The sequence below is a fragment of the Triturus cristatus genome, chromosome 9, assembly GCF_964204655.1.
Source record: "Triturus cristatus chromosome 9, aTriCri1.1, whole genome shotgun sequence".
NCBI lineage: Eukaryota > Metazoa > Chordata > Amphibia > Caudata > Salamandridae > Triturus > Triturus cristatus.
Window position 1 is genome coordinate 194363100 of NC_140592.1, and position 12741 is coordinate 194375840.

Genomic DNA, 12741 nt, shown 5'->3' on the forward strand with positions numbered 1-12741 from the left:
CAAACTTTATTAAGTTTTACATTAAGTCGTCCTACATCAGCTAGAGTATTATTTGCAATTTCAGAGGCCCACAGCAATGTGAACCAGGCTCGACAAGAGCCATTGTGCTAGAATGGCAAGTGAATGAAAGGCGTTCCTCCCTTCTTCTGATGACCTGGCTTCATTCCACATACCCAGCAGTTGATAGCATTATGAGTATGATGCAAAATTTGTATGAAAGTGTTATTGAGATATGACATCCAGTGTTTCTTCTCATGATAGGGAAGAATAAAATAATAATGTTCGGTGGGGACAGGAGTAGTAGCTGTCAGTAAGTTTGGAGCTGGAGCTACTTCCTCCACAACCCACATAATAACAGCAATGATGACAACATTCAAAGTTAGTCCAATAGCGAGCATCATATTTTTACTACAGACTTTTGCAGCATTCAATTTCTTCTCCTCCGGCATGTTCATTTCATCAGTGAACAACAAAACAGATGGTGCCCTAAGGTCCTGGGCAGGCGTTGGTTTCCTCACTAACATTGAGACGAGTGGTCACTAAAAGGCTACCCCCTTTGTAGTCAGTCTTTAACCACCAGGACAGTGGCTAAAACAGTCTCTTTCTGTGATGAAATGTATTTCTTCCTAGATTGAAGCAGATATCTAGATGTACCAGGGATCGTGTGGTCCGGGAAGACTTCCTCAGGTCTTTCAGGTGACACAGCTCGTCCTTTCTCGGTGACCAGGATATCGCGCTATCTGTCAACGCAGCTGGGCTCATGAGGGCAAGCAAAACTTTACGACAGTGGGTGGCATGCACCCAATTCTTCCGGTTGGTCACTCGTACTGCAGTTCTGGTAGCCAAGAGGACTTGCTCCGGTCCACGCCAACGAGGTGCCAAAGAATTGGTCCGCTGGAAGGACTTCGTTAAGACAAAGTTGCCAGGCCTCAGATCATAGCCACCGCCATGCGACCTGTCTGGAAGGGCTTCCCATACCTGCTGATAAATAGAAGACAAGCTATCAGTTTCCTGGGACACATAGTAACTCATCAACACATAGGGTACATCATGTATAGGGAGAGGCTTAGGGATTCCCCAAATATTCATGGGCCTGCCAAACACAACCTCATATGGCATAAGGCCAGATTTTGCATGGGGTATTGATCTGATAGAAAGTAGTGCTAGGGGCAGGGCATCAGGCCATTTCAAAGACGTGGAAGCCTGTATTTTAGCCAATTTCAGTTTCAGAGTGGAATTGTAACGCTCCACCAAGCAAATGCCAAATCGAGGAATCGAGGAAAGAACTCCTTTAGGAGAACTTTAGCTGTCGTGAGAGCTGTATTATCCTTCGTAGCATACGCCTCCACCCATTTACTGAAGGCACAAAGCACCACCAGGACATATTTCAAGTTATTACATCGCTCAAACTGAATGTAGTCCATTTGCAGGTCCTCAAAAGGTGCAGTTGATGTCGCAAGTCCTCCTGTTGGAGTTCTAGTTCCCTTTCCAGGATTATGCTGAAGACAAACGAAACGAGATTGGACCATCTTTTTTGCAGTGCCGGCAATATCAGGATAAGCCCAAACTTGCATAAGTTGTTTTGCCATTGAGGATGCTCCAACATGTGCCGGCCCATGTACCATGTGAATCATGGGGTATAAGTGGGCTGTGGGTAACTTCCATTTAGTTATATCTTTATTCCTCCAGCAGCCCTCATCATCCAGTGCTCCCTCCTTAGACCATTGTTCTAGTTCATCAGTGGAGGCAGATTGTTGCATGTCCAGTACCTCTTGCCTGGCATCATGGCAATGTTCAGCTTGTGACTTCACTACATACATGGATGTGGTACTTCGCTGCATTGCGGTTTCACAGGCTGTGTAATCTGCTCCTATTTTATCAGTCACTTTCTTGTGTGCACCACACTTAACAATTGCCACTTTTTTAGGATAGGTTAGAGCAGTAAGAAGATTATGTACTAATTCTCCACGCACTATCTGTGTCAAATGTGAGGTGAGAAAACCCCTTTCTTTCCAGAAGCGGCCAAAATTGTGTGCCACCCCGAAAGCGTACTGGCTGTCAGTAAAAATATTAACAAGCAAATCTGTACTAAGCTCACACACTTTCGTAAGTGCAATTAATTCGTCCACTTGGGCTAACTTCTGCGGGATGTGAACTGTTTCCACCACTTTCTGAAGTGTGGTAATCGCATAGGCAGCAGATGTAGTGCCATCAGGCAATTTGAGACAAGAACCATGAACCCATAGCTCCCAGTCAACACTAGAGAGAGGTGTATCTTGCAAGTCAATGCTGCCCTTTGTTTGCTCTTCAGTAAGAAATATACAATCATGTAACTCTTGCGACTGAGACTGAGTAGCTGGAAATGGCAAAAGTGTAGCAGTGTTTACGGTCAGACATCTTTTCAGTGTAATATGAGGGGCCTAAAGTGTCAATTCATATCCTGTCAAGCGGGCGCTAGTCAAATGCTGTGTTTTTGTTTGATTTAGCCAGGCATCAACAGAATGGGGTACTAACACAAGCAGTTTATGTGACAAAACTATTCCTTCACTCTGACGTATTGATACAGCGGTTGCTGCCACTGCTCAGAAACATCCAGGCAGCGCACGAGCGACTGGATCAAAAACAGCTGAGAAATAGGCACAAGGACGTTGCTTATCGCTGTATGTTTGTTAAAACTGAGAGGGCACAACCTTCCCTCTCGTGTACATAGAGTGTGAAGGTCTTAGTGTAGTCTGGAGTTCCTAATACTGGTGCAGAGCAAAGAGCTTGGCGTAACTGTTGGAAGGCATTCTGACATTCAGTAGTCCATGGGAGGGGCACCGGAATGTCTTTAGTCAAAAGGGCTAATAAAGGTTTAATAATGTGCGAGAAACTGGGGATCCACTGCCTACAGGAAGAAGTGAGGCCAATCAGTGCACGAACATCTTTCTGAGTACGGGGCACAGGAGTATCTAAAATTATCTGAATGCGATCTGGTGTAAGTGCACGTCCCTCCTTAGACAGGAGGTGAGCTTAATAGGTAACCTGCTGTCTACAAAATTGTAATTTCTTTCATGAGACTTTGTGGTTGTGAGAGGCAAGAAATGATAACAATAACAGTGTTCCTTCTTCACATTTCTCAGGGGTATCTGCAGCCAACAAGATGTCATCGACATATTGGATAAGGGCCACCCCTTTAGGTACAGGAAAATAATCAAGCTGCCTTTTTAATGCCTGACTGTAAATGCTGCAACTCTCTGTATAGCCATGTGGAGCTCTACAGAACCGATATGATCTATTTTTCAGGGTGAACCCGAACAAATAACGGCTGTCAGGGTGAATGGGTATCGAGAAGAAATCATTCTTCAAATCGATCACCAAAAATGTGGTGGCAGTAGGAGGGACCATAGTGAGAAGTGATGTCAAAAACCACCAGAAATTGGGGCACTACAATTTTATTAACCTTTCGCATATCAATAATGAATTTGTAGATTTTAGTGTCAGTATCTTTTTTCAAAATAGGAAGGATAGGGCTATTGCAATTGTTAAAGGCAGACCTCTTCCACTACCCCCACTTTAATCAAATCCTGAACAATGTGTGCCAATGCTTCTTCACCTTCTCGGGATATTTTGTATTGGGGCAGGCGAGGCAATGACATACCCTCCTTTACTTGAATATGTACAGGTGGAATAACCATTTGACCCACATCAGTATCTGATTTAGCCCACAAAGTACTAGGTAAGGATTCCAGGGCGACGTCCTAATTAATAAGACATGATCTCTCAACCATTGGATAATTCTCATTCAAAATAACATGCACACCTTCCGGAGAACAACGCATTGTGGCACGAAAATATTTAAGCATATCGATACCCACAATATTGTCAGGTGTGGTAGGGGAAAGCAAAAATGGACAAGTGGTTGTGAAAGTGGGCCAGGTTTTGGTGTCCCATTGAATCATATCGATGTTATCATTGGGCCAGACAGGGGAGCCCTAGGAACCAGTTTTTTAGACAGAGCACTACGAGTAGCCCCTGTATCAACCAGAAACCGATCAGTAGATCCCAAGACGTTTGCGTCAACATAAGGACCCATTTGATCTACTGGCACCTCAACCGGTTCCTTACCCCGTCCTAGGCATCCCTATGCGTAATCAGAATCTGCAAGGACCTCATCAGAATAATCAGACATTTGATATTGATTTCGTCTATCAAAAGTATTAGAGTAATTTGGTCATTGTTCAACTGCCTCAAACCTGGGACGAGCTCCAATACTGTTTCCTGAATTCTCTGGACGTCCTCTCATACTGCCCCTTCCCCGCTGATACTGCTGACCTCTCAAAAGAAGGCACTGCCCAGACACTCTCCAATAAGCATACTGATCTGGGGACAAATTTGATAAAGGGAAAGGGGGTGCTCCAGGTGTATACATTGCACGGTCGCCTCTTGTCTTTAAGGCTTTATCCTTCTTATCCTCCCTGCCTTTTGCTTCCTGTTCCTGTCGCTCATAATACTGGGCCATAGTCAAAAGAGAATCTGGGGAAGATGTAGTCCAAGAACTCTCACTGGCCTTTAAACGACTAGCTATTAGCAACAAATTTATCGACAAACAAATGTTTACCCATATCTTCGGCCAATGACTGACCACTAAAATTATGGAAAGTTTTCTCAAACCTTAAAAAGAAATCAGAAACGGACTCATCCGTTTTCTGTTTACAGGACGCTAACGTAGTCCAATCTATTTTCTTAGTTGGTATAAGAGTCTTTAACTTAGTCACAATAGCTTTAGGAAGATCTAGTATCTCCTTCTGAGGTTTCTGCGCAGGCTCCCTTTCCGCATCCATTTGTTCTAAATGTTCCCAAGTATCACCATATGCTACATTGTCATCTATTTTACGTATTGTCCTCCACATATCAGGGGCAAAATAAATAAGCCCAAATAACATATCAATATCTGGCAAGGTCATAGTGCAGGAGCTAATGGCTCCTTCCACGTCCTCATAGAAGGCGGCAGGATTTTTCCAGGGGTCGGGCAAAGCAGCTTTAAGAGCCATCACATCAGCTCTACTCCAAGGATTGTAAACCCAATTATATATAAAATATCCCCTTGCATCATTCGAAGTTTTATCATCATTGGTTCCCGGACCCTTCGGGGGAACATACAGGGGTGCAGCTTTATGCATAGGTTTCACAGTAACTGTAGTACTATTGGGTGCAGCCTCTTCCACCGGAGCATCTACATTCTGTGCTTGAGTTTGAACTGCTTCTATACCTCTCTGTTTTCTAGCTAATTCTTGCTCCTTTCGTAAACGCAATGTTGCGTCTCGTATTTTAACCACTCGTATAATCATATCAGATAGGTTTGAAAAAGGAAAAAGTCCCCTCTGTTAATTGTTTATAATCAGTATTTATATCAGCTGGTTCTAGCTCAAGGGTAATTTGTCTGTAATCAAATATTACCTCCCAAACTAATTTTTCTACAAAATAAAATTGCTCTTCACTACCGTAGTGACAATGAGCGATGCCGCGTGAGACCTACGAGCCTCCTTCCTAGCAGCAGTTTTTAATTGATCTTTTTCTGCTTTAGTCAAAGTAGAGCGAGTCTGTCGCCCATCTTGTTTATCTTGTTCTTTGTCGTCTGAAGACAAATGCTCATCGTCAGAAGCCTCATCAGGGTCACTTAGAGTGTGAGGTTTATACGGGGTGGGGGACGTTCTAATAGGATGCAATCATCCTTAGTTGTATCAAGTTGGGAATAGAGAGGGCGCCTAATAGGATACTGGCCATTTATCTCTAATCGACGTTCTCTATCTTCTTTTTCTGTTTTTTACTTCTTTTCTTTACTTTTTAATTCTAGCGCTTTTTGATATATCGTTTTATGTTGTACTTTTTCTGCTATAGCTTCTGCTCTCTTCGCTCTTTCTTGCACTTCTTTCTCCCACATACACACGCAATCAAACATATCATGTCGACTTCTTTGTTTAAACAAACACTGCTCTACATATTGAACCTTTTTAAGGTCAAGTGACTCATTCACTGGCCATTGCAGATCGGAATCTTTCTTTGTGTATTTGTTCCACAGTGGACCATACATTATGGAAGAAATACCATATTTGACATACATATCTCTATTAGGCGTCCCTTCTGGGGGAGCCGGCTGACTTTTTTCTAACTCTACTTTGGTACCACCAGAGCAGCAACACCACCTATGGAGTGTGCTGAGAATAGGCATGTTTTACCAAATTATGTGTAAAATATTACTACTCCAAACAAATATTTAAAAAAGGAGAAAAATGTCCACATTACCCGCCTTCAAACTTTGCAAAGATTGAATAACTAATTCAAACAAAAAGCCCAGGCTTAATAAATTAAGAGTGCCGCTTTAGCAACCTTACCAAACAGAAGACTCCAACTCCCACCTGCCGATCTCCGGACGACCTAATGGTCACTACAGATTTGCGCCAAAGAAAACGCCAGTGGAGACTGGCCACCACCTGGAGGGTCGAATCGGGAAAACCGGAAAAGTCACTTTGGCCTTCAAAGACAAAGGTCTCCTCGTGCAGTGCGCTTCCTCAGCAATATTTCGATCCTCCGTCTCCGATTGGGCCCCACGTGTTGGGTGCCAACTGTGGAAATGTGCCTAAAAGTAGGCACACTGGTGCTGGGTCACCCTCTTGTCCACGGGTCCAGAGACCAACAAAATAGAGATTAGCACTGGAGTAGGAATAAATAACAAGTTTATTAATCACTCATGAGGGGGACCACATCCACACAACACTCTCAAGTGCTGCAAGGAGGTAGTATACTGAAGTCACAGAACACAGGTCTTTTATACAGGTTTTCTGCAATGTAAGCATGTGAACAGTAATAGGAAGAACAAGTTTTAGGAATAGCTATCAGCAAACAAGGGAAGATGAATAACCATGTGGTCAGCAAAGTGGGAGGGGGAGCACCAATGCTTATGGCAGCAGTAAATGGTCGACAGTTAACATCTGAGACCAGGTTCACTGACAACCATAAACCCTCAGCACGCACATTGCTTTAGCTGAGTCAGGAAGTCAACAAAAATAGATATCACAAGCAGAGTGGAAAGACGAAAGAATTACGAAGGAAATTTAAATGGACACCATAGCCAAAATGGTTGTTGCTTATGCCAAGTAAAATATTACACGTTTTCCACAGGTGGACCCTTGGGGGGTTACTCACCCGGGAGTTCGTAACTACTCCTTCTATTCAGCTCCGCACGGCACCTGGTCTCGTATAGACCATTGGTATCTAACACCACAATTACTTCCTGAAGTACATTGAGTGGAGTTTCTCCCCCGCACCATCTCAGACCACTCACCAGTCCTTCTAGAAATCACTTTTCCATACCTCACAGCTCAACGCCCGCTATGGCAGTTCCCAGCGAATGCGCTTTTGGACTTTTGGTTCCATAGTGAAATTGGAGAAGGCATTACCGACTTTTTTTTACTGAACGAAGGTTCGGTCGACTCTCAACTTACACTTTGGGATGCCTTTAAGGCATTCATCCAAGGTGTATGCATCTCCAAACATGCTGGGGTATTGCGTTCAATTCGAACTGAACTATTGAACATTGAGCAAAAGCTGAAGGACATAGATGCTCGTATGCAATCTTCCCCATCGAGGGAGCTACTGCACGATCAGTCAGTCTTGATGTCTGACTTCACTAATGCTGTGGTTTGGGAGGTCAAGTTCTTGGGTAAACATGCCAGAGCACGCACATATGGTGAGGGGGAGAGAACCGGCAGAACACTTTCTTGTCTCCTCAGACCCCAATGCCAGTCCTCATTTATCACACAGTTGGACTTCGGTGCGGGTAGACCAGTAACGTCAGGTCTGGACATCTCGCAAACATTCCTTGACTATTATACCAATTTGTTTTAAACGAGATGCCCTCCGACTGGACATGCCCTCGATGCATACCTTCAGGAAATAGCAATGGTATGGCTGGAGGACGGGCAGAATGAATTTTTAGCCTCCCCCATTGATGTGGACGAAATCAAACAAGCCATAAAAGATCTAGCTAGCGGCCGGACTCCAGGTTCCGATGGCCTCACCGGAGACTTTTACAAAGCATATCAGAATGAGCTTGCCCCCACCTCCCGGAAGTTTATGACGAATTGTTACAAATTGGCGCTCTCTCAACGACGATGCACAAAGCAATTATTACAGTGTTACTTAAGCCTGGTAAATCCCCCCAAAAATGTCAATCATACAGACCACTATTGTTGCTCAATCATGATTATAAAATATTGGCTAAAATATTAGCAACGAGATTAGCGTTACTTGTGGACACTACATTGTGCCCGTATCAATTTGGCTTCGTGCCGGGTCGATCTACGACACTCAATATACATACAATTTTTTCAGTAATAAACCAGATGGAGCCCACCCTACCCGCAGTTGCAGTTATGCCAGATGCCGAAAAAGCATTTCACTCCTTAGTGTGGCGTTTTTTAAACGCGGCTATGCAGAAGCTGGTTATTCCTATAGGCGTTTTAAACCTAGTGCACCTATTATACTCTTCCCCTGTGGCTCGACTTAAAATAAACAGCCTTCTCTCCCAGCAGTTCGGCCTGACTCGGGGCACTAGTCAAGGCTGCCCGCTATCGCCATTACTATTCATTATTGCTATGGACCCACTGGCCCGTCATATCCAAGAACACCATCTACATCGCGGACTGCAACTTCATACAGGCCCCCGCATTGCATCATTTTATGCAGATGATATTATGCTTTTTGTGCGAAGTCCCGAGGAAAATCTACCCCCTCTTCTTCGAGAGGTGGTCCAATTCGGAGTGCATTCCGGTCTGGTCATTTACTGGACAAAATCCAAAGTATTTGCTTTGACCCCTGGCACCCAACCGTGTGAACTTGAATTCCCTCTGCGTTAGTGCACTGACCCCCCCCCCCCAAGTACTTGGGGATATATTTACACTGTGAAGCCGCTGAAGTAATTCAGATGAATTATGTACCAGCGATTGAGAGACTGGATTCATTAATCCACAAGTGGACCAGACTCCCGCTATCAATCGCAGGCAGAATTATTAATACTCCCACGTTTTCTATATCTTTTTTTTTAATATTCCCCAGACTCTAACAGTGTCCTTTTTCAATATGCTTCGCTCATTACTGATACAATTGGTGTGGGCGGGTAAACAGCCACGAGTGAACTGGACCACATTAACCATGCCTTTTGAGCGAGGTGGCTTTGGAGTGCCTGATTTTTATCTTTACTACTTGATCGCCCAAACCCACTTTACCTACTACTGATACCATCCAGATGCCCGAGTACAATACCTCATACCCGACAGTTCACAGATATATCCGCATGCCCTATTGACACTGCTACCGCAGGGCCTCCCCCGCAATCAAACTGAAATCAAAACTGTTCCAACCACATGCTGGGCATGGACTAAATTATGAACATATCTGGACCATACAACTCTCTATTCACCGCATATACCTTTAGCTGACAACCCGGCGCTACCACCTGCTTTAACACTTACGAAGAAAACGCTAACTAAACACAGACTCTATAAGTTGGGGGATCTGTTTCATGACTCATAACCACGTTCTACTACGGAACTTACCACATGCACTGCAAATACATACATGGACGCATTTGTGCTGCATAGACTCCGCAACTCCCTATTAAAGATACTGCCTGACCAGTTGTCCGAACCAGAGGATTTCCCACTACTTACACTTGTAATCACCTCTCCGGACAACGCACATTTGATCTCTCACATGTACCACTTGGTGCTTTCCCTCCGACCCATGGTAGGCATCAAAGCATGCATGGCCTGAGAATAAAACTTAGGAGTGGCCATAACCGATGATATATGGCGTTATTGTTGCACACAGTTACGTTATGTCTCATGTAACTACAAACACAAATTTCTACATTTTAAATATATACACAAAACTTATGTCACTCCTATGCTGATGGCCAAGATGCACCCTGAATTATCGAGTGCCTGTGTAAGATGCGGCACTCTTGAGGCAGACTTTTTCCACTTAACCTGGACTTGCGCGACGGTACATGCATACTGGATAGTGGTGTTCAGGCGTTTATCCATCATGGTAGAACACACTATTCTTCCTGAGACACTGACAGCCCTACTGGGATTTGTTAAACCCCTGAAGAGAAGCATCAGACGTTATTGTGCTATCGCACTATTGGTAGCTAAACAGGAGGTTTCCCTGCACTGGGGCAGAGCACAAACGCCATCAGTACAAGTGTGGGTCCGGAGCCTCACTTATTGTGACACCATGAGTGATATATATGGTACACTGCTGCCCGCCACCTTGCGAATTCGAGATATCTGGCAGCCTCTCAAAAGCTATTTACAATCACACATTGCAGACGACTAGTGCTGTCAAATTAACTCACTGCCAAAAGTTGAGTATATACTGTTCAAAGAACGTGAAAAGCTGTACAATGATTTGGTATTCCATAGGTAGACTTTCAGGTGTGCCTGTTTTAGTGGCACGACTGTCTGGATACTGGATACCCACTGGGGAAAATTATGTGATGCATGCTTCTTACAATGATGCATATTCGCTCCAGTGTTTTTACTTTATAGCAATGTATATCTCTTTTGTGTTCCTTTTTCTTTTTATTCCTTTCCCTTAGTTGATTTTGTTCTTAGTATCATTCTTCATGATTGTAGACTGTATGGAACTGATACAACTCAATGCAAGACAGCTTAGACCCCCATCTGTGTATGGGTCAAAATCTACTTTGTTCCTGCAATGGCTGTTCAATATTTTGTTCTCTTTGTTGAAAAAATGTAATAAAAAGAAATTTAAAAAAATGGGATGATGAAAAAAAGGTCTGCCTTATCTAAATGCACAAAACGGTGATGTCTGTCTTGCAGTCCTGAAGTTGTGAAGCAAACAATCATGGTCAGGGATGGGATGTGTTTTATAGTGTGGTTTGCCGGTTTGTCCACTGAGCCAAAGGGCATCAGCTGTGTAGTTTCTGAATCCATCCAATGGGCAATGTTGTGAAGCTTTGCTATTAGTGTACCGCAGCGGTTTCCTGCTGTTGGGGAACGGCTTCTTGGGCACCACCAGTACAACCAACATTGCAGACTGCCGTGACCCAGGCAGGAACCAGCCCATAGAAGAGGCTGGTGTTTCAGGCTGCGTGACTTGTAATCCAGCGGGCCTAAGTGTGGAATACACCGCCAACTGCCAATCTGCCTTTGAAGTTAACAAAATGATTGCACTAGCATGCGTCCCTGTCACAGAAGTAGCCCCCATTACAACACCCTAATAGAAAGTACCTATTACCAAAATAATAAAGACAAACTTAGGGCCTGATTATGATGGCGGTCGGACAAGCATCCGACCGCCATACTGTCTGGAACAGGACCACTCGACTAGCTGTCGGCTGTCCTGCCATCGGGATTAGGATGCGACTGCCTTCATGCAGTCACAATCTGTATATTTTGTATTGCTGCATATGCTGCAGGCTGCAGCATGTGCTGCAATCCAAAATAAACACATTGCACATTATCCCTGTACTATGTGGCAGCACCATGCAGTGCCTGCCACATGGTGCAGGGATTCCAGGGTCTAAATCGGAAGGCAAGGGAGGTCACTTCCTGCCTGACTTTTCATGGCAGGTTAACTGCCATGAAACGTCCAGTGGAAAGTGACGTTATAATCCCTACGGCGGTCCCTAAGCAGGCACCACCACTGTTGTAGGGAGTGCAGACCCTCAGACACACCGACATATCGGTCAGTCTCCCCTCCCCCATCCACCTGTCATCATAATGCGGCGGGCGGTCATGTAGGGTCCAATGGCGGTGGGGCCGCAACCGATTGCCTGGCGGTCCCACCACCATCATAATGAGACCCTATGTTCCCGAATGGACTACTTGGAGGTACATGGGTTGACAGACTGAATAGGTCAGGACACAGACGCCAAACGAATCCCGGATATCATGGTGAAATTTCTATGACAGCATCTCGGCACAGGAAGCAAAAACAAACAATGCAGTGGAAGGATGGCATAATGCCTTCCAATCCACAATAGACAGAACTCAACATGCACTATATAAATTACTAGAAGCCTTAAAAAAAAGAGCAAAGCTACCAGGAACTTAGAATAGTACAATCAGAAATCTGCTGTAAACTAACCAAACAAGAAAAATGTATGAGATGCTACAATCCAAAGTAAGTCTATTTATAAATAACAAAGCACTAGACTACTTAGAAGTAATAGCCAAGTATATCCTCTAAATTACGTAAAATCTACCAGACAACTTAGAAACTACAACATAGTACAATTTTAAATATATATTTTTTTAAATAGTAATAAAACATAGTATTAAAATAAGCATTACTCACTGATATGATATAAATATTAATACTAGCATTTAAAAAAGTATTTTAAATTATTAAACAAATAAAACTAACTAACTACACATAATTAAATAAGTGCATCATATACTTTCAACAAAACAATATAATAAATATATCAACATAACATTTGTTTGAAAATATCACATTTCTCACCCGCAGGAAATAAATAAAACAAACTTACTATTTTATTGCTGCAGATCACTGTACAAATCCACATAGTTAAAAATAGTAACCCATCAAAAAATAGCTAAAACAATAGCAAAAAGCCCCCACCCCAAAAAGCAAAAATATAGGTTAAAAAAAAAGCAATCCCTCAAAGCATTCTACAGACTGTAGGTTCCATAAAAAAAACTACAAATA